The sequence below is a fragment of the Lissotriton vulgaris genome, chromosome 12, assembly GCF_964263255.1.
Source record: "Lissotriton vulgaris chromosome 12, aLisVul1.2, whole genome shotgun sequence".
In the NCBI taxonomy this organism is placed as follows: Eukaryota; Metazoa; Chordata; class Amphibia; order Caudata; family Salamandridae; genus Lissotriton; species Lissotriton vulgaris.
This window is the reverse complement of record NC_141700.1, coordinates 454,722,993-454,746,675: the sequence shown is the minus strand read 5'-3', so window position 1 is coordinate 454,746,675 and position 23,683 is coordinate 454,722,993. Positions and strand designations below refer to the sequence as shown.

Genomic DNA, 23,683 nt, shown 5'->3' with positions numbered 1-23,683 from the left:
GAAGCTGATTGGCTCTTCGGTGTCTGTCAACATTCTAAACAGTCCGGTGCGGCCGCCATCTTGTCTCTCGGTAGGATCGAGAGACAAGAGGAGGCCAAAACAAAGGGGGAAATTACCATAAGGGGGCATAGCAGATCCTCGTTGACCCCCTAGGTTTTATGTGGAGGTTGTAAAAGGTCCCAGCAGGGCAAAAAAAAAAAATTTTTTTTTTTTTGCGTGGTGAGCGCCTAGTACGCGAACCGGAAAGCGTTCTGGGCAGCGTACTATAAGGATAATAGAATGATAGACTTTTCTAATACTGTATGTTAATTGTTTGTTGTTTTTGTTGTTTTTTTTGTTTTCTTTATTTTTAAAGTTTTTTTTATTTTTCATAATTCATTAAACTTTCTAACATTTCAGTGTCAGAAATTTCAAAATTGAATATAGGGTGTAACATGTTCTCATTTTGAAGCAGGTTATCCACTGCTTCAACACATTGTAGTAGTTCCTGGTCTCTACTTTGATCCATAAAATCATCAATTTTTTCTTGGCTGCTCTCCTCCAGTACAATTGTAAATTTAACTTGTTGCTCGCCTTCCATTTTGCCTGAAATTATGATTAAAAAAATATATATTAGTAGAGATAGGGCACTGTTGGGATTAATTTTAGATAGGCAGTTTTTATCAGTGAATTTTTCTTTTGGCAGTGTATAGTATCAGAGGGGAAATAGGACTATAAAAAAGTGTATGTGATTTAACCAAGAGAAGCCTAACTCCATTCATAACAATAACAGAGAAGTCTATCTAAATCCATAACTACTACAGAGGGATAGTGTATATCTATCAGAAAAAGTCTACCATATTAAGTTATAGTGCACAATATACTTCAGTTTTAAAAATAACAACTTACCTTCACAAACAAGTTGAAGTGTTTGGTAGCTATTCAAATGTGATGTACAACAAGAAGTAGTAGTCAAAATGGCTGTGTTTTCTTCTCTTCCTTTATATATATTCAGGTATATAACCAATCAAATGTCAGGTAATATAAGTAGAAAATGAAAGTAACATTTTCATTGGTTGTCAATTCCAACACTTCAGATGTGTTTTGTGAAGTAATTTACCTCACGGTATTTAGAGAGGTCTATAGACTTAATGGCTAAATGGAATTTCAATCAAATTTGTGAAAATGAAAGGGATTGTTATGTAGTATAAGCTAATCTATATTTGGTGAGTGTCTCCAGTCGTTTTTCTGTGAATTACTTTCCCACCTTTTTTATTGGACCGCTTCCCGGGAAGCGGTCCGGTCCGCGAACTAGGAGCGTAACGGGAGTCCACCATTTTGTGTTTCGTCGAATTAAGATATAAAATGGAGGGTAAATAATGTTCAGAATGGGTAGAAGGGGCACGGTACAAGTATTTTGACCCCCTAGGTTTTCTGAGGGTGGCTGAGGAGGACCATATGTGCGGAGAAAAAACATTTTTTTTGAAATTTTGCGCGGTTAGCTTCCAGTTCGCGTACCGGGTAGCGCTCTTTGAGCGTAGTTTGTTGAAAATTACAGAAAAAAGTTACAGAAAAATAATAATTGTGAGTGATCAGATGAAGGGTAGCTCTGAGAAGAGCTTTTGGGTTTATGGTACATTTAGGTACTTATAAATAGGTACCAATGCACAGTCTTAAATTCAGAATGAAAATTCTGTTGCCCTCATCTGAGAAGTGAACTCCATCTCCTCTGTAGATATCTTGCATGTAGTAACACAAGTTATTGTTGTACAAGGAGCCCATTCCATGGTCTCTCATGTAAACTGAAACAGATTTGTTTACATGCTTCCTCGCTTTCTCAATTTGTGGACAAAATTGGTTGGACCACCTCCATTTCTGTCTTTGGCATATATTGGAATATACCAAGGCAGTTTGAGGAAAAAGTGCCATTAATTGCTCAAAGGTGTCCTTTAAAAGCATTTCCAGACCTACCCCAGTCAAAGTGCCCAAATCATTACCTCCACAGTGCACTATTAACAGGTCAGGTTTTGGCAAATGCATAAAGGTTTTCACCAATGGTATCAATTGGTGACATTTTAATCCTCTTTGGCCCAACCACTTAATTTCCACATCTTTTAAATTGAGGTTAGGTAAATTTCTGTTCTCAGCATACCTTTGAGCCCAGTGGATGTAACTATGTCCAACAATCCAGACCTTAAACATGGTGGGAGAAGGTTGGGATGCAGTCAGATGAAGTGTGGTAATGAAAGGGCAGTTGAAACAGTAGGAGTTTGTAAAGAAAAAAAACTGTGGATTTCCAGTGCTAATGATTCATTAGCAGCGATTGGTGCATTTCCATTTCTGAAAACAGAAAGTTAGGGTGCATGGATGTGTTCTTTGAAAGATGTAATTTGAATGGTCAAGGAAGAAACATTTAATGAAAGATTGCACTGGATACGCAGGTGCACTGAGAGTTCAGAGTTCAATTGAAACATTGTTGTGTGAATTTGCAAACATGAGAGGTCTTCCAGGAGGTGGTTGCTATGGAAAAAAGGCAGAGAGGGCAGAGGGGGGAAGGGTTTTGATTTGAAAAAAGTGAGGGAAGAGTTATGATTGGCTAATATGAGAGATATGTGAAATGAATATCTGTATTTCTGTGCTTTCAATAGCTGCAGCCTCTGGAGTGCATCCTTTTTCTTCTGCTGAAGACAATTTGGTGTATTTCTGAGACTGTTTTCAAAACTCAAAAAGTATTTGCTAAGGTGAGAAAAGATTTATTTAATTTAGATAGAGAATAGTATGATTTAAGGAGAAAATGATGAAGAAAGCTGTGTTTTTAAAATGTGGCTTTGTCTCTAGTGATATACAAATAGATTTTGGTTTTAAATTTTAATTGCATATTCGGTGTAGCATTCTGGCATGCAGTAACACAAGTTATTGTTGTACATGGAGCCCATTCCATGGTCTCTTATGTAAGCTGAAACAGATATGTTGTTTTTAAAAACGATTTTTGAAATCAATTACATTTCTGGATATGTACTGCTAGAGCTTCATAGGTTGTTTTGGGCCATATTTATAAGGCATTTGAGTGTCTATGATGTTATTTTTCCCTTTTTAAATGGAAAGCGTTCCTCATGGGGCAAGTTTCTTGTAAATACGCTCCCACTTGTGCTTGGCAAATTTAAATTTTGATTATGGGAGTTGCATAGCCATGTTAATAATGTCCAAAAAATGGTGCTAGGGCATTCCAAAAAAACGCTTTCATGTGTCTCAAGGACATTTTCAGTCATTTCCTCTTGAATGCAGGTATACAATTGATTTATATGCTGTGTTTAAAAACGATTTTTTGAAATCAATTACATTTCTGGATATGTACTGCTAGAGCTTCATAGGTTGTTTTGGGTCATATTTATAAGGCATATGAGTGTCTATGATGTTATTTTTCCTTTTTAAATGGAAAGCGTTCTTCATGGTGCAAGTGTCTTGTAAATACGCTCCCACTTGCGGTTGGTAAATTTAGATTTTGATTATGGGAGTTACATAGCCATGTTAATAATGTCCAAAAAATGGTGTTAAGGCATTCCAAAAAACGCTTTCATGTGTCTCAAGGACATTTTCAGTCATTTCCTCTTGAATGCAGGTATACAATTGATTTATATGCTGTGTTTAAAAACGATTTTTTGAAATCAATTACATTTCTGGATATGTACTGCTAGAGCTTCATAGGTTGTTTTGGGCCATATTTATAAGGCATATGAGTGTCTATGATGTTATTTTTCATTTTTAAATGGAAAGCGTTCCTCATGGTGTCAACATGATTTGGCCAAGTGGAAACATGTGGTGGAATGTGAGAAGTATTTTATTGTATGTAACATATTTTTCAAAACGATGGAGGTTTTCTTTCAGAAAGTGGCGGGCAGAAAATATTTATAGCACAACAGAGTGGATGCTGTTCATAGGACATCCTTCGACGTTATGGAAAGTAAGTTAATTTTAAGGAGTTTTGAATTCAGATTTCTTAGGTTGTATGGGTTTTTTAAACACAATCATTTTGATTGTGGTTTTTTTTCCCCGCTGTTACATGATGAATACCTTCAAGTCACTGATTTAAGTGAAATTTGATACATTCTGAGAACAGCAAAAATAAACCATTTAACATGTATAATTAATGTTCTACTTTTTGTACTTATGATATACATTTAGAAATGTGAGGTAGATATGGAGAAACTGAAGCTTCTGTAAGTGTCAAAGTTAATGCTTACAGTGCTGCATTTCTGGGTACTGTTTTTTTTTTGAAAACTGAATAGACCTCACCTTAAAGAAACCTCTTGAAAGGACACATCTTATTTGTATCCTGAAAGAATCATTTAAAATGTTAGACACAATTTTATGATGGCTTTACATCTTTTTTGCGCTGCTATTGCATCACTATTGTGAGACATCAGCAGTGCAAAAGATGCACCATGTTCCAAAATAGGCCTCACTTCATCAGCATCAAGATACTGTTTGTTTAAAATATATATCTTTAGGATTGTGTAGGGGACGTATAGCAGCAGAGGCTTCTGTAAATCTCAAAGCTTTTGAAAAACTGTTTCTTCTTGAATCTTTTCCCTTGTCTTTTCAAATTTTTAAATACATGTTTTAATATTTTTGAAATGTTTCTTCTCTCTTTTACAGATTGAAAGTATGAACAAATATTTGAAAAAGTTAACAAGAATTATAAGGTAAATGTTTTCTACTCTTTTAATCCGCAATCCACTGCTGATGATGTCACTGACTATGTCATGAATGATGTAATAAGTGGACATGACTTACTTCATTGGTAGGCCTTCACATGTATTAATGCATACACTGCTGCACTTCTGCGTACTGTTTCATATGCTGAACTACATCTGCACTATGAGATACCTAAGCAAAGGCAACACAGGTGATGTGATTGTGAAATGAGCAAAAGAAACTCCACGTTTTTCAATTACATTACTTGTGTTTTCTAAGTTTACGAATGACATTGTGCAGATGAACTTTAGGTCTGTCTATGGACACAGAAGAGGTCTGGCCGTTGTTCAAGAGTGAAGTGGACATGTTTTACTTCAATGGTAGGCCTTCACATGTATTATCTCCTCTGTATTCTTCAACAAGCATAAATTTGATATGCAACCCTGAGTAGGCCTCACCTTAAACAAACTTTTAGAGAGGACACACCTTATCGTCATCCTGAATCAATCATTTAATCTATCACATTTAACATCTATTAGTTCTACTGCTTAATTTCTTTAATCCTTACTTTCCTGCGTTTGCTACTTCTCTCATTCCTTTCTCTATTACTTAATTATTCTACTCCTTTCAGTATTTTTCTCAGTCCCTCTCTTCTCATACTTCTTCATTATTATTCACTCATTCTGTCTCTATTAATGTTACTGTTTCTGAATGATCTCAAATTTTTTTTAAAACAAGAACAGTAAGTATAAGGATAGGAAACAGACATTTATGTTACAAGAAAGACAGCTATAGGAAGTAAACAAAAGATACTGTTACTCGCAATCCACTGCTGATGATGTCACTGACCATGTCAAGAATGACGTAATATGTGACATGATCAGAAGTGGATTGCGGGTAACAGTATCTTTTCTTTACTCCCTGTAGCTGTCTTTCTTGTAACATAACTGTCTGTTTCCTTCCCTTATACTTACTGTTCTTTTTAAAAAAAAAAATGTTTTGGTTCGCTCCTGGTTCGCGTACCGGAGTGCGAACTGGAAGCGAACTAAAAGAAATAGAGGTTGGCAGAGTTTCATAAATTCTACCAATTTTTTTTATAATGGGGAGGTAGTTCTGAAAAGAACTCTTTTTTTTTGGTTTTTGTTGTTTTACATTTTTTTTATTATTTTTCTGAACATTTTTTTTTATTTTTTTTGTTTTTTCTGAACATTTTGTAATTTTTTTGTTTTTTGGGAGGGAGGGGGGAAACAAAAATGATTCATTGAAGAGGGCTCAACAGGAGCAACGAAAAAAAGAATTTATTTTTTGGGGCGTTTCGGGCAAACATGATTATTGATAGCTTTTATTATAAGAGTAATGCTACTTTCTCGGTAGCATATTAATTGATTGCACCGCACGCACACTTGCTTTACTTCCCCCATGTCCATTTGAATGTTCGGGACCACCTCCCTCGCCTCTGGTCCCGATACTTCTTGGATGACAGATCTTCTCGCCATTGCCGGGGGATTTTGCTGTTCATCGCGAAGCTGGGCAGCACTATAATTGTTTGGGTGCCACCTACTCATGTGCCTGTGCATCGTATAATTTCCAAAACTATATTTTTTGTCCGTCCCCCTTGAAAGTCGATCGTCGCAAATACGGCAAAAGACATATCTGGCATTGACTTTCTTTTGCCCTGCTGGAAATTTAAAAAATTGCCAGATGAAGTTTTCCTTTCTGTTGTACCTCCTGGGCTCCTCTGGCAAAAACTGAGGCTCTTCCTCCTCTTCCTCCTCTTCTTGATCTTCCTCTTCTTCAAAGATTGGTTGAGCAGGTGGTCCTTTCTTCCCTTGAGGAGGTGGGGGTGGTGGTGGGGGAACACTAGCTGAAGCAACAATTGAAGCTATTTCTCTAGAATGTAAAAGGGTCTTTCTCTCACCAAGATGAAAGTCAGAGTGAGGAAAGAAGGAGGGGTTTTCATCATTTGGGAAAAGCAAAAGTTCTAAACCAATGAAAAGTGTTAATTTTAGATCACATGACCTAGTATTACATCATTAGGAAACCAAAAGTGAAATGAACCAATGAAAAGTGTTATTACCAAGTCACATGACCTGCTGTGTTTACGTTTCGCGCTTTGCTCCGCTTTCCGGTCCGCTTTCGGGTCCGCTAACTTGGCGCGTCCAATGACGTATTACGCGACAACGCAAAACGTCATGCTAACGTAACAGTTACGCTAAAGGAACGCTTACCGGTTCACGGACCGAGCCGCGGCTTTAAATTGAGCTAACGGGAAGCTGACCGGTTCGCGGACTGGAAGCGAAACAAACATTTTTTTTTTTTAAATGTATAAAAAACATGTAAAATATATTTTAAGATTTAAAGAAGAATACATTTTACAGCTACAGATATTAGCTTTCAAAAAACCATTGAAATTCAATGAAAAAACCATAGGTTATAGAGAATATATAGTTAGGAATTAGCATTTACAAAACCTTGAAAATTCACTGAAAAAACCATAGGTTATAGACCATATATAGTTAGGGATTAGCATTTACAAAACCTTATTTTATTTGCACAAAACCATTGAAATTCCATATATAGTTAGTTGCACTAACTATATATCGCGCACCCGCAATCCACTGCTGATGATGTCACATATTACATCATTCATGACATGGTCAGTGACATCACTGATGACATCACTGATGACATCTCAAATGACATCACTGATGACATCACTGATGACATCACTGATGACAACACCCAGTGACTGTATGTTTCTGTAAAGTTAAAATATGTCTTACATATTGAAGAATGAGTGGATGTATAAGTGTCTGGATGAAAGATTAAGTAGGTGCATGACTGACTGTATGAGAGAATGATTAAATGTTTCTCTCTGAGTGCATGGGTTAGTGACTAAAGTGTCTTAATTTGGCAATCATTATATATGTTATTCTGTAAACTGCTGCATGTTCAAATCAGTAGCTATATCAGTAACTATATGGGTTATTGAATGGTTGCCCAAGTATTTGTATGGGAGACTGAGTATGTGTGTGGGTGGCTGGGAGGTGTATGACTCTGTGCATAGATGTGTGAGCAGTTGGTTCACTAGATGTATGGGTTCAAAAGTGCATGTGGAAACAGCTGTATGGGCGGCTGACTGTGTGCATGAGTGTATTGGTGAGTGAATGGATATCTCAGCGCTACATGTCAAAGTAAGTACATATGTAAAACACAGTCCATGTGAGAGTTGACATATATAAATAACTGAACATAAGAGCCAGTGAATGTGAGAGTGGCTGTATGGATCATTGTGAACTTGTATCAGGGATTGTATAAGAGAGTAAATATGTGTTAGTATATGGTTGAATAAGTAAGGTGTGTATAACTGTATAGTTGAGGAAATGGAGGTGTGATTGATTCTTTGCATGACTGACTAGGTGTGTGAGTAACTCCATGGATGTGTGACAGTCTGTGAGTGTCTGTTTACACTGAGTGTATCTAAGGTTATATTACAGTCTGAAGATGTTCATTGTATTATCACATAAATGATATCATCAGTGATGTCATCAATAATGTCGAATGAGATGTCAGTGATATCATCAGTGATGTCATTTGAGATGTCATCAGTGATGTCATCAGTGATGTCATTTGAGATGTCATCAGTGATGTCATCAGTGATGTCACTGACCACGTCATGAATGATGTAATATGTGACATCATCAGCAGTGGATTGCGGGTGCGCGATATATAGTTAGTGCAACTAACTATATATGGAATTTCAATGGTTTTGTGCAAATAAAATAAGGTTTTGTAAATGCTAATCCCTAACTATATATGGTCTATAACCTATGGTTTTTTCAGTGAATTTTCAAGGTTTTGTAAATGCTAATTCCTAACTATATATTCTCTATAACCTATGGTTTTTTCATTGAATATATATATATATATATATATATATATATATATATATTCAATGAAAAAACCATAGGTTATAGACCATATATAGTTAGGAATTAGCATTTACAAAACCATATTTTACTCACACAAAACCATTGAAATTTCATATATAGTTAGTTGCCCTAAATATATATCGCGCACCCGCAATCCACTGCTGATGATGTCACATAGTACATCATTCATGACATGCTCAGTGACATCACTGATGACATCACTGATGACATCTCAAATGACATCACTGATGACATCACTGATGACATCTCAAATGACATCACTGATGACATCACTGATGACATCTCATTTGACATTACTGATCACATCACTGATGACATCATTCATGTGATAATACGATGAACCTCTTCAGACTCTAATATAACCTTAGATACACTCAGTGTAAACAGACACTCACAGACTGTCACTCATCCATGGAGTTACTCACACACCTAGTCAATCATGCAAAGAATCAATCACACCTCCATTTCCTTAACTATACAGTTATACACACCTTACTTATTCAAACATATACTAACACATATTTACTCTCTTATACAATCCCTGATACAAGCTCACAATGATATATACATTATGCACAGTTATTTATATATGTCAACTCTCACATGTACTGTGTTTTACATATGTACTTACTTTGACATGTAGCACTGAGATATCCATTCACTCACCAATACACTCATGCACACAGTCAACCGCCCATACAGCTGTTTCCACATGCACTTTTGAACCCACACATCTAGTGAATCAACTGCTCACACATCTATGCACAGAGTCATACACCTCCCAGCCACCCACACACACATCCAGTCTCCCATACAAATACTTGGGCAACCAATCAATAACCCATATAGTTACTCAAATAGCTCCTGATCAACACATGCAGCAGTTTACAGAACAACAGACATAATGATGTACAAATTAAGACAGTTTAGTCACTAACTCATGCCCTCAGTGAGACACATTTAATCACTCACTCATACAGTCAGTCATGCACCTACTGAATCCTTCATCCAGACACTTATACATCCACTCATTCTTCAATATGTAAGACATATTTTAACTTTACAGAAACACACAGTCACTGGATGTTGTCATCAGTGATGTCATCAGTGATGTCATTTGAGATGTCATCAGTGATGTCATCAGTGATGTCACTGAGCATGTCATGAATGATGTAATATGTGACATCATCAGCAGTGGATTGAGGGTGCGCGATATATAGTGAGGGCAACTAACTATATATGAAATTTCAATGGTTTTGTGTGAGTAAAATATGGTTTTGTAAATGCTAATTCCTAACTATATATGGTCTATAACCTATGGTTTTTTCATTGAATTTCAATGGTTTTTTAAAAGCTAATATCTGTAGCTGTAAAATGTCTTTTTCTTTATATCCCAAATTATATTTTATATGTTTATGATTATTTTTAAAAAAAATATTTTTGGGGATCGCTCCTGGTTCGCGAACCGGGAAGCTTTCCGTTAGCTCAAATTGATGCCGCGACCCGGTCCGCTAACCGGTAAACGTTCCGTTCACGCAACTACCGCATCAGAAATCAACATCGTGACGCGTCGCGGAAACGCGACATATCACGTTGTCGCGTAATGCGTCTTATGAAGCGCCGCATTAGCGCTCCCGGAAGTGCTCCGGAACGCGAACCGGAAGCGATTCGAGGCGCGGCGCGCTCCGCGTAACGTAAGCGGAACAGGTCCTGTGACTTGTTTATTAAAGTTTTCATTGGTTCATTTCACTTTTGGTTTCCTAATGATGTAAGACTAGGTAATGTGACCTAAAAATAACACTTTTCATTGGTTTAGAACTATTTTTTTTCCCAAATGATGAATGCCCCCACCTTTTTTCTCACTCTGACTTTCAACTTTGAGAAAGGAAGACCTGATCATTTGCTCTAATTAAAAAATGGCTTCAATGGTAGCTTCAGCTTCTGCACCCCCACCACCACCACCACCATCTCCTCATAGGAACAGAGGACCACCTGCACAGTTTATTGGAAACACAGAGGAGGAAGAGGAACAAGAAGACGGAGAGGAAGAAGAGGGACCACGATTTGTCCAAGAGTTACCCCGGGTATCTCATCGCAAAGAAAGCTTTATCTGGCAATTTTTCTCCATTCCACCAGGAGAGAAAAAAGTCAATGCACGCCATGCTACGTGCCTTATCTGCCAAGATAAGTTATCCAGGGGAAATAATAAAAAATACAGCTTTGGAAATTACACGATGCACCGACATATGCAGAGGTGGCATCCAATCAACTATAGTCGTGCAGAGATGCGTGAACTACAACAGAACCCCCCAACTTCGGTGGCCAGAACATCTAATGATATCTCTCTCTCAGTGGCAGAGGCAAACGAAACTGTGCCAAATATACAAAAAAATTTTGTCCATCTGAAGCTGACATGCTTATATTGTGGCACCTTAATTTCATGCGCAAACATGAGTGTGAAATTAATTAATCTGGCTTTCGAGAAGCACCAATGCTCCAAACGCAAGAAGTTTTAATTTTTTTTTTGCTCCTGTTGACCCGTTTTCAATGCCTCTTTCTGTTCTTTCCCTTTGAAAAAAAAACAAAAAAAACAAAAAAGTGTTAAAAAAATACAAAAAAAACAAATAATGTTCAAAAAAGAAAAAAAAATATAAAACAAAAAAAAAAAAAAAGTTCTTTTCAGAACTACCTCCCCTTTTTACAAAAATTGCTAGAAAGTGTAACACTCTGGCAAGCTGTTTTTTTTAGTTCGCTTTCCGGTTCGCGAACCGGTTCGCGAACCGGGAGCTAACCCCAATTTTTTTTTTTTTTTTAAAAAGGAGTAAGTACAAGAGAAGAAAACAGAGAGTGATGTAAAAAGAAAGACAGCTATAGGGACTAAACCAGAAATGGTGTTTAATAGATTTATTTACCTAAGAAAAGAAGGAAGAGGATATAATTGTGGAAAACAAAATACATAAGGAAGTGAAAGAATCAAGCATTGAAAATGCAATAGGTTTCACAATAGAAGAGTTTGTTCGTTTGGTTTTGCAAATGGATGAGTGGCGTTGTGTGGATGAGAGGCATTGCGTGGATAATTGGCGTTGTGTGGATTATTGGTGTTGCGTGGATGAGTGGTATTGCGTGCATTAGTGGCATTGCGTGGATGAATTGCGTGTGTGAATGGCATAGTGTGTGTGAGTGACGTTGTGTGTGTGAGTGGCGTTGTGTGTGTGAGTGGCGTTGCGTGTGTGAATGGTGTTGCGTGTGTGAATGGCGTTGCGTGTGTGAGTGACATTACTGTGAGGGGGGAGGGGAGAGGAGAAATGCACACGGCAGACAGGAGAGGGGACGAAGCGAGGACAGTAGAGTGAGAAGGTAAAGCAGCCGGGGCGTTTATAGTGAAGCTAAACTTCACTTCAAAGGTGTGGGAGGAGTACGCCTGAGGAAACAGACGGCGATTTGGTAATGTGCACACGCATTTTAGGTCAATGCACTTGTGTATTGAACCAAAACCCACGGGCACAGCTCCAAATTTGCACATTTAAATAATCTTTGTTTAAAGCTCTATAGTCTGAAGCCCTAAAGTAGGTGAATGTGATTGAAATTTAACGAAAAGAGTAGAAAACATTTACCTTATAATTCTTGTTAACTTTTTCAATTCTTTTTTCATACTTTCAATCTGTGAAAGAGAGAACAAACATTTCAAAAATATTAAAACATGTATTTAAAAATTAGAAAAGACAAGGGAAAAGGTTCAAGAACAAACAGTTTTTCAACAACTTTGACATTTACAGAAGCCTCTACTTCTCTACGTCCCCTACACAATCCTAAAGATATATATATTAAACAAACAGTATCTTGATGCTGATGAAGTGAGGCCTATTTTGGAACATGGTGCATCTTTTGCACTGCTGATGTCTCACAATAGTGATGCAATAGCAGTGCAAAAGAGATGTAAAGCCATCATAAAATTGTGTCTAACATTTTAAATGATTGTTTCAGGATGCAAATAAGATGTGTCCTTTCAAGAGGTTTGTTTGAGGTGAGGCCTATTCAGTTTTAAAAAAAAACAGTACCCAGAAGTGCAGCACTGTAAGCATTAACTTTGACACTTACAGAAGCCTCAGTTTCTCCATATCTACCTCACATTTCTAAATGTATATCATAAGTACAAAAAGTAGAACATTAATTTTACATGTTAAATGGTTTATTTTTGCTGTTCTCAGAATGTATCAAATTTCACTTAAATCAGTGACTTGAAGGTATTTATCATGTAACAGCGGGGAAAAAAACACAATCAAAATGATTGTGTTTAAAAAACCCATACAACATAAGAAATCTGAATTCAAAACTCCTTAAAATTAACTTACTTTCCATAACGTCGAAGGATGTCCTATGAACAGCGTACACTCTGTTGTGCTATTAATATTTTCAGCCCGCCACTTTCTGAAAGAAAACCTCCATCGTTTTGAAAAATATGTTACATACAATAAAAGACTTCTCACATTCTACCACATGTTTCCACATGGCCAAATCATGTTGGAGCGATTTACAACTCTTGTAATTCTTGTAATCAAATCCCGTCATTTTCTATTTTCGCAACTTTCAGAAAGAAAACATTTAAGATTACTTTCACAATCCTGGACTACTAATATCTTACCCTTCTTGCTCACTCATGTTCTACTTTTCCTATGACACTGATACTGCTTACTATGAAGCAGACTTACTTGCATCAGGTTTATATAGTTGGATTTTTAAAATGACATTATAATTAAAAGTTTAGGACCAATAATCTAGACAGCATTGCAGACTTACATTCCCTCTACTTCATGAACCTTTTGCAATTCCTCTGAGCAAATCCCGAGATTCTTTCCTTAAAATGTTGGTTTTAAAAACACCAGGTAAGAATTTTTAAGGTCAAACGGCAATTTTTTTTTGAAAGTTACAACAGAATCTTTGCAGAATGACCAGCCATTTCTAGACTTTAAATAAGCTGTGTAATGTCCTGATGTTGTTGAAGGACCATCGTGATAGATAATTGCTGCAGTTACAAAAGTCCTTCCTGATATTGACAACTGCGAAGCAACAACATTTTTTATTAAAGTTGTCAATTTTGATCCATCAGGCCTACATCGTTGGATCATTAAAATGACATATCTTCGTATAAATAATGTTGACATCATTTCAGATTTACATTGGCTACACTCCATGTTGTGATCAGCTGCTTTTACTAGCTTATTAAAGGAGACTGATTTACTGTCTGGCAAAGTTAAATATATAAATCTTTCTGAGTCTACACTAGTCGTACTTGATACCATACAGTTCTCGCAGTCATGCTGCCATTGATAAGAAAGCCCAAACAGGTGATCTACATCTACACCCTCATCTTGCAATACATCAAGCATATACGTTAAAAACTCCTGACAATCCTGCTAAATATTTTCAGAGAAGTCTGTTTGACCTGAACATTCGTCTAATACATAACGAACTTCAGACACACTTTCTACTCTCGTTCTATCAGCACTACATTTCTCTAACACAGAATTCAACAAACAGCATAAACTTTGTTCCGAATTGTTCACAATCTGTTCTTTTAAAGTCTCTAGTGAAAAGAGAACATTAACCACTACATTAGCATAGCAGTTGACACCAGAACTGTTTTCAAATTGAAAACCGACAACATCTTCAACAGAATCCATTTTCTTTCTGCTTACAATTTTCGGTTCATCGACTTTTGGGCTTTTTGCTACAACCTCCCTACTATTACTGATATTTCTTCGTTTCCGGCCTACCACACGTTTCTCAAACAAAGGATATTGAGGCAAATGTGGCGCATACTCTTTTCTTAACCTATTGTATTCCTTAACACAATCTAGATCCGCACAAATGTTCGTCACATCACAGTCAATCAAGTACAATCCCGATAAAGATCTAACTCGTGACAAAGCCACATATGCCATACCTTCCTTGAACACAGAACTTCCAATATTCATCAATGCACTATCTACACTTAAACCTTGCGATTTATGGATTGTCACCGCATATGCCAAGCAAACAGGAAACTGTTTACGGCGAACATATAAGTCTTTAACAAGCAAAAACCTAGCAGAACAACAACCAATTAGCTGTACTTCCTCAATGCCATCAAATTTAATTTTTAAAAATTCAATACCATCTCTACTTCTGTATTTCTCAAAATCAACAACATTACCCATTGATCCATTTACCAGACCTCTTTCAACATGTAAATTCCTTCTCAAAATGATTCGGCAATTTAAACACACATTCAAAGTCTTTTCAAAACCCGCTGTTTTAGATATAGTCTTCTCTAATGAATCCAATTTTGATTTCAAATTCTCAGACAAAATAATTGTTGATCCCATATGCTCTATTCTGTCAATAGCTTCAAGTTTCACAATCTCTTGCTTTTCTAAATTCAACATTTTGTTGTTGAAGATGGCACATTCTGCAAGAGTTGGCATCAAACATATTCCGGATTTCTTCTCAGTAATTTTCTGAAAAATATTCTCAGGCACAACGTCTTGTTCTGGATATAAATTTGACAGTAATCGTGCATTTAAAGCTTCTTTCCCATGCTCGGTCACTTTTCCAATTCTAATATCTTGTAGAATATTCTTGTAATCTTCATCCTTTGCCTGACGCATATTTTCATGCAGTTCAGCATAATTGAAGTTTAACCATATATTGACGTTGCCAATGCTCCCTAGGCACTTCCTGGTATCTTCATGCGTGAGTATTTTGAACACAGGTTGTCCTTTTACTGGTGTCAGCTGCAGAAGATCTCCGAAAACAATGATGTGTTTGCCACCAAATAACACATCATACTCAGTTTTAAGAACTTCTTGCATTCTCAAATGCACAAAGGCAAGCATGACATTGGAAACCATGCTTACTTCATCAATGATAAGAAGTTTCATTTTCCTCAAGACTCTTGAAACTTCACAACAAGCATCCCCAGATAACTTGTGGTATTGTAATTTGTTGTCATGCTCCACTGGCAGCATCAGTAGACGATGCAAAGTAATACCTTAATGTTATGTGCTGCCAGTCCAGTAGGAGCGGTAACAACACAAGACAGCGATGACTCAGTCCTTTCCTGCAAATAACAAGAAATTGCTTTAATAAGGAAACTTTTTCCAGTTCCCGCTTCTCCACTCACGTACAGTCGGACAGGCTTCAACGACGTACATGAGCACTCTTTCTTCTCATGACTTAATCCATGATCAATTTGCTTGGTAACTTCGTCATATATTTTCCTCTGCTCAACATTGAGTTGTTTTTCCAAGTCTTCTAAGTTAACCGCATCCTCCTGAGCATGTGCCATGGCTCTTTCCACTTCATTCATAGCAGTGGCAGCTTCATTTTCGATAATAGGTCCTCCTAATGGATCCTGACTCAATGAAACAGAACTCTGACTGTCCTGAGAACTGTCTCTGGCAATCTCGGCTGCAATCGTTGCTTCCTGCTCAATTTCCAAAGTCAACATTTCTTGATATTTGGGAAAAGCAGGACATTCTATGGTCTCCTTAGCGGCAGTGAAAGAGTCTTCGTAACAGAGGAAATCTCCAAGCAGTTCCTCTTCTGCACGCCAAGGCTTGAAAAGTTGCAAAAGTGCTAAATAGAAAAACTCCTTTTTTTCTGGAGATTCGCCACTCAATTTTCGATGGTTTACTAATTGGCATTTTCTTTGCTTGACCAGACATCCCTCACTTCCAATTACAGCATACACTCCTTTCTCAATATCTTCTTTGATGTTCCTCTTGAATATGTAATTTTGTAGAACCTCATATAGACAAACATTCTCAAGGTGACTGCTTTGATTTGGATAATATGTATCCAACATGTTGGTCTTCAAAATGTCGGTACTGTTTGGCTCCTTTTCCGCCAAATACTCAATTTCCTGGACAGGTTTTAGAACTCGATTTCGCGTTGCAGCAAGACCAAGACTCGCCCAAACGATACTCCTGGATTTGGCATAGAGACTTGCTGAAGACAACCGGTCAGAACATTCGTAAGCTCCGATTTCTCGATGCGACAACATCTTCAAACTGAAACTGAACAACTTCTTGCTGAGGCTTTTTTCATGGGAAATATCCTCCCACATATCCTTCAATTCTGTCTTTTCTTTTTTGGTGATGTAAGATGTCACATACCGAGCCACAGCCATACAGTTGTCAGCCACAAACTGTATATCCATGTTAGCATTCCACATGGACAAAATCACTGGGTTGTAGTAGTTGATGTACTTGGACTCTTCGTTCCTTTTCAAATTGTATGTATTTTTGGGTGATTTCCTCGTCACATTATGTCGCAGAGAAGACATCAAACTGTTCACTCTTCCTTTAGAAATCACCGGTCGTGGAAAGTTGAAACGACATTTGGTGTAGAACTTGTCCTTGTTTCTGAATTTACGACGACAGTACTTTCCACAACGATGGCTTTGGAAATGTAGAACTTGTTCTCTTAGGCTTTTCTTCTCCATTGCGTTTGTAACAGCACACGTAGAATACTGTTCTATGAAATTCATCACTAAGTCATCCGGATCTGTTCCAAATTTAGGTGCATCCTTGATCCACAGCAACATATGTATATGAGGAGCACCTCTTGCGTGGTACTCCTTTCTCCAGAAGAAATCCAACACCTCTCCAAGAGGTGGGTTCTTCTTATTTGTGATGAAAGACATCATAGCTTCAAATCTATGATTGAAGTACCTGCATACATTCACTGGATCCAAAGAACACAGTTCTCCAGGTGTCTTGAATTCAATATTTTCAATGTTTCCATTTGCCTCTCGTAGAAATTCAAGTAAGTCTTCCCAGCCATACTCGGCACAGCTCAGAGTGAGGAACCATGTTGGAGTTCCTAAGTTCCTCAGCATACATTTTAAATCACCATGACGACGGTACCAGTACTCATTAGTACCACGCTGACACGCCATGAGATTAATTAGGTGAGAATCCAAAATACTGTCTTGGACATTGACTTTATGCATAAAGTCACTTGCCGAGATGTTTCGCATCTGTATACCACTTTTTAAGATGTGGTTCACTGCATATGACAGTCCAGACAGATCGCTTTCAAACAGGAGATGAAACAAATAGGGAATGCATTGACGAAACCTAGGAACTTCTGCATACAATCGTAAAGTCCGGTATTCAGACGCAGGAATTTGATGAGGTCGCTCATCATATCTTCCTCCTTGACCTGTTGGAAATAACTGTGGGAAACACGGAGCTTCCAAACTTTCCTCCCAAACACTAATGGGACTCCCTTTGGCTTGTTTCATTTGAAACAACTCAATAGCATTCCCCATGACTTCCTTGGAATGCAAAGGATGAACACTATAATGTTCATATATTTCTTCACTTTTAGAGGCCTCTACTTTCTCAATTTGGCCAGCATACAAAGTCGCTATCCTCTTCATCACTTACTTCCTCTTCTGCAACATATACATTCTTATAGTACTTATTATTTTTCTTCAAATACAATGTTGCCTTTTTGACTTTCCTAACATCCACTAAATCTTGCCATATTTTCTTATTCTTTGTCGGAACCCCATTAACCAAGATAACCAGAGGTTCCTCTTCCACTTTTTCTACTCCAATTGTGTTTATGTTTTTGTTCAAATCTAGAGGCAAATAAACAACTCTTCCCTTTAATCCTCTCTGTAAATCTGATGGAGGCAACTTCCCTGTCTTTGGCTCCATTCTTACAATAGCCTGAAAGGGATGGATACTTTGAATCAAAATAGATTCATAAGTATTTAAATCCTTCAATTCAGAAGGAATCTCAACCAATTCCAGATTATTATGAACCGCCCTAGCAGGCATCTGGTTTTGGTTTAATTTGTTACAACAATAAGTACACACACGTTGATCCGATCCCAAATCAAAATAATTTTCTACCATCAAGTATGTGGCAAAATCTTTCCATTCACTATTATTTTCCCTTTCACTTTTTGCATATAAATCCACTAACTTAATCTGATTCTTGTAATAAGTGCGTCGACAACACACACAAGTGAAATTAGGCCTCTCACTTGATTTCATCTGAAACGTGGCAATTTCCTTCTGAAAATTATCTGTACTGGAAACCTGTACATTATCTTCAACATTACCCTCTACTTCTGGGTCAATTTGAACATTCTCATCTTTACTTCCAAAGTAACAAAACTCAATTTCTTCACAAATATTCTTGACAACTATTTCAGAACCATGCAAAAGAGCAGCACATAATTGTTTAAGCATAATTGCTGGACTCTTAGCATGATACAACATTCTCACTAATTTCCTCACTTTATTATGATGCACTGCTAGCATCCTGAAATGATGAAAAACACTCTGGCATACTCTCCTGGAAAGACAAGCCAGTGAATGACCACGCAAACCTGTCATTTGTCTCACTCTGCAAGGATCTAATTCTTGCAACAACTTCATTTTCTGCTTCAAACTTTTCTAATAAATGTCCGTACAAAATCACAAAGCAAATTGATGGAATCCTGTCGCACACTGCAAATAGAACTACACTTCCAAATGTACACAGGACCTTTAGGACGTCTTTCTAAAACCTCACTACCTAACACCTCTTCTATCTCTGTTGTCACAAGTTTTTCTTTTTCAACTGGACAACCATCCTTCACTTCATAAGCTCGACCACTGGTGTCAACTGCAAACACCAAATCATTATCCTGAAAATAACTCTCCTCATTAAAAAATGCCTCACAACTTGAACTATGCATCCATTCTCCGGAAAAAACTTCACAAAAGTTACTACGATTAACTACTCTCTTCCATCTACTATTTGATTTGAAATCAGAAATTACCTTGTTTAGTGTCCTAATTCTATTGATTACCAAAATAAACAACTTTCGCTTAATTTCGAAAGCATGATCAATAATCTTCTCTGCATTTTTCTTTTTCTTATAAAATGCCACTTTCTGTTGGCCTTTCTTAATATTTTTTAATAAATTAACTATTATCCTATTGCGGAACATTCGTTTTCGAATGTCCCTAAACTGTTGTTTCCTTCTACTATCATGCACAGAGTTATCTCTTGCTCTAGCAGTAAAATCTTTGATTGGCCGTTCCTTTCCATTTAAATTGCTTCTCTTTTTCCGGACTGAAACATTTTTTGTTGAAATACTTTTTTTACTACAAATATTTCTTATGAATGATTTTGTGCTCTTACCCGGAGCTTTCTTGGTGATTTCACAAGTTTTTTTGGGAGAGGACTGCTGCAATATTAGATGATCCTGCTGTCTTTGACGTTTTCTAGCCTTTCTAATTCGATTCTTGGTTGGCATTTTTCAAATTTTGAAATGATCTGCAGTTGAATCTGTGGAAAAATATAATAAAAAATGTTATTAACCACTATTACCAAACAGTAAATGAATAACAGTCATCAAAAACTTAACACCCTACTTATTATTTAACATAGCAAATCTTTTGCACCACCATTGCGTCACAAAAGTGACACACAGTGGTACAAAACAGGCATACACCTATCATAAATCTCTCCCTAACATTTTAAATGATTGATTCAGGATGACGATAAGGTGTGGCCTATCTAGAGGTTTGTTTGGGCCCAGATCTTTGGACTGGGGTGAATGTGTGACATTTTTCCACATTCGGTCCATCACCTGTTTTGTTTGTTTGAGGTGAGGCCAACACACGGTTGCAGATGAGATTTTCGCTTGTTGAAGAAAACAAAGGAAATAATACATGTGAAGGCCTACCAATGAAGTAAGTCATGTCCACTTCACTCTTGAACAAAGGGCAGACCTCTTTTGAATCTGTGGTCAGACCTAAACTTCATCTGCACAATGTCATTCATAAACTTAGGAAACACTAGTGATGTAATTGAAAAATGTGGAGTTTCTTTTCCTCATTTCAGAATTACATCACCTGTGTTTCCTCATTGACTTAAAATGTCCTTAAGACACATGAAAGCGTTTTTTTGATTGCCCTTGCACCATTTTTGGGTCATTTTTAACATGGCTATGTAACTCCCATAATCAAAATCTAAATTTGCCAAGCACAGGTGGGAGCATATTTACAAGAAACTTGCCCCATGGAGAAAGCTCTTCAATTTAAATGGGAAAAATAACATCATAGACACTCAAATGCCTTTTAAATATGCTCCAAACAACCTATGAAGCTCTAGCAGTACATATCCAGAAATGTAATTGATTTAAAAAACGTTTTTGAACACAACATATAAATCAATTGTATACCTACATTCAGTCGGAAATGACTGAAAATGTCCTTAAGACACATGAAAGCGTTTTTTTGAATGCCCTTGCACCATTTTTGGGACATTTTTAACATGGCTATGTAACTCCCATAATCAAAATCTAAATTTGCCAAGCACAGGTGAGAGCGTATTTACAAGAAACTTGCCCCATGAAGAACGCTTTCCATTTAAAAAGGGAAAAATAACATCATAGACACTCAAATGCCTTATAAATATGGCCCAAACAACCTATGAATCTCTAGCAGTACATATCCAGAAATGTAATTGATTTCAAAAAATCGTTTTTAAACACAACATATAAATCAATTGTATACCTACATTCAAGAGGAAATAACTAAAAACGTCCTTAAGACACATAAAAGCGTTTTTTTGATTGCCCTTGCACCATTTTTGGGTCATTTTTAACATGGCTAAGTAACTCCCATAATCAAAATCTAAATTTGCCAAGCACAGGTGGGAGCGTATTTACAAGAAACTTGCCCCATGAAGAACGCTTTCCATTTAAAAAGGGAAAAATAACATCATAGACACTCAAATGTCTTATAAATATGGCCCAAACAACCTATGAAGCTCTAGCAGTACATATCCAGAAATGTAATTGATTTCAAAAAATCGTTTTTAAACACAGCATATAAATCAATTGTATACCTACATTCAAGAGGAAATAACTAAAAAAGTCCTTAAAACACATGAAAGCGTTTTTTTGAATGCCCTTGCACCATTTTTGGGACATTTTTAACATGGCTATGTAACTCCCATAATCAAAATCTAAATTTACCAAGCACAGGTGGGAGCGTATTTACAAGAAACTAGCCCCATGAAGAAAGCTCTTCAATTAAAATGGGAACAATAACATCAGAGACACTCAAATGCCTTATAAATATGGCCCAAACAACCTATGAAGCTCTAGCAGAACATATCCAGAAATGTAATTGTTTTCAAAAATCGTTTTTAAACACAACATATCTGTTTCAGCTTACATGAGAGACCATGGAATGGGCTCCATGTACAACAATAACTTGTGTTACTGCATGCCAGATTTTTACACAGAATATGCAATTACAATTTCTCAAAAAAACAAAATCTATTTGTATATCACTTGAGACAAAGCCACATTTTAAAAACACAGCTTTCTTCATCATTTTCTCCTTAAATCATACTATTCTCTATCTAAATTAAATACATCTTTTCTCACCTTAGCAAATACTTTTTGAGTTTCAAAACAGTCTCAAAAATACACAAAATTGTCTTCAGCAGAACAAAGAGGATGCACTCCAGAGGCTGCAGCTATAGAAAGCACAGAAATGCTGATATTCATTACACATATCTCTCATATTAGCCAATCATAACTCTTCCCTCACTTTTTTCAAATCAAAACCCTTCCCCCCTCTGCCCTCTCTGCCTTTTTTGCTTAGCAACCACCTCCTGAAAGACCTCTCATGTTTGCAAGTTCACACAACAATGTTTCAATTGAACTCTGAACTCTCAGTGCACCTGCGTATCCAGTGCAATCTTTCATTAAATGATTTTTTCTTGACCATTCAAATTACATCTTTCAAAGAACACATCCATGCACCCTAACTTTCTATTTTCAGAAATGGAAATGCACCAATCACTGCTAATGAATGAATCATTAGCACTGGAAATCCACAGTTTTTTTTCTTTACAAACTCCTACTGTTTCAACTGCCCTTTCATTACCACACTTCATCTGACTGCAGCACAACCTTCTCCCACCATGTTTAATGTCTGGATTGTTGGACATAGTTACATCTACTGGGCTCAAAGGTATGCTGAGAACAGAAATTTACCTAACCTCAATTTACAAGATGTGGAAATTAAGTGGTTGGGCCAAAGAGGATTAAAATGTCACCAATTGATACCATTGGTGAAAACCTTTATGCATTTGCCAAAACCTGACCTGTTAATTGTGCACTGTGGAGGTAATGATTTGGGCACTTTGACTGGGGTAGGTCTGGAAATGCTTTTAAAGGACACCTTTGAGCAATTAATGGCACTTTTTCCTCAAACTGCCTTGGTATATTCCAATATATGCCAAAGACAGAAATGGAGGTGGTCCAACCAATTTTGTCCACAAATTGAGAAGTCGAGGAAGCATGTAAACAAATCTGTTTCAGCTTACATGAGAGATCATGGAATGGGCTCCATGTACAACAATAACTTGAGTTACTACATGCAAGATATCTACAGAGGAGATGGAGTTCACTTCTCAGATGAGGGCAACAGAATTTTCATTTTGAATTTAAGACTGTGCATTGGTACCTACTTATAAGTACCTAAATGTACCATAAACCCAAAAGCTCTTCTCAGAGCTACCCTACATCTGATCACTCACATTTATTATTTTTCTCTAACTTTTTTCTCTAATTTTCAACAAACTACGCTCCCCGGAGCGCTACCCGGTACGCGAACTGGAAGCTAACCGCGCAAAATTTAAAAAAAAAATGTTTTTTTCCCGCTCATATGGTCCTCCTCAGCCACCCTCAGAAAACCTAGGGGGTCAAGATAAATCTACCGTGCCCCCTTCTACCCATTCTGAACATTATTTGACCTCCATCTTGTATCTTGATTCGACCGAAACACAAAATGGTGGACTCCCGTAACGCTGCTGGTTCGCGGACCGGGACGCATACCGGGAAGCGGTCCAATAAAAAAGGTGGGAAAGTAATTCACAGAAAAATGACTGGAGACACTCTCACCAAATATAGATTAGCTCATACTACATAACTATCCCTTTCATTTTCACAAATTTGATTGAAATTCCATTTAGCCATTTAGCCT

At 37.1% G+C, this 23,683-nt stretch overlaps 1 protein-coding gene across 1 annotated transcript in view; it reads right to left on the bottom strand.

Annotated features, from left to right (window-relative positions):
- Positions 1-23,683, bottom strand: part of KCTD19 (potassium channel tetramerization domain containing 19) — a 2,885,268-nt gene that overhangs the window by 2,505,639 nt on the left and 355,946 nt on the right. The gene's annotated exons all lie outside the window — the stretch shown is intronic.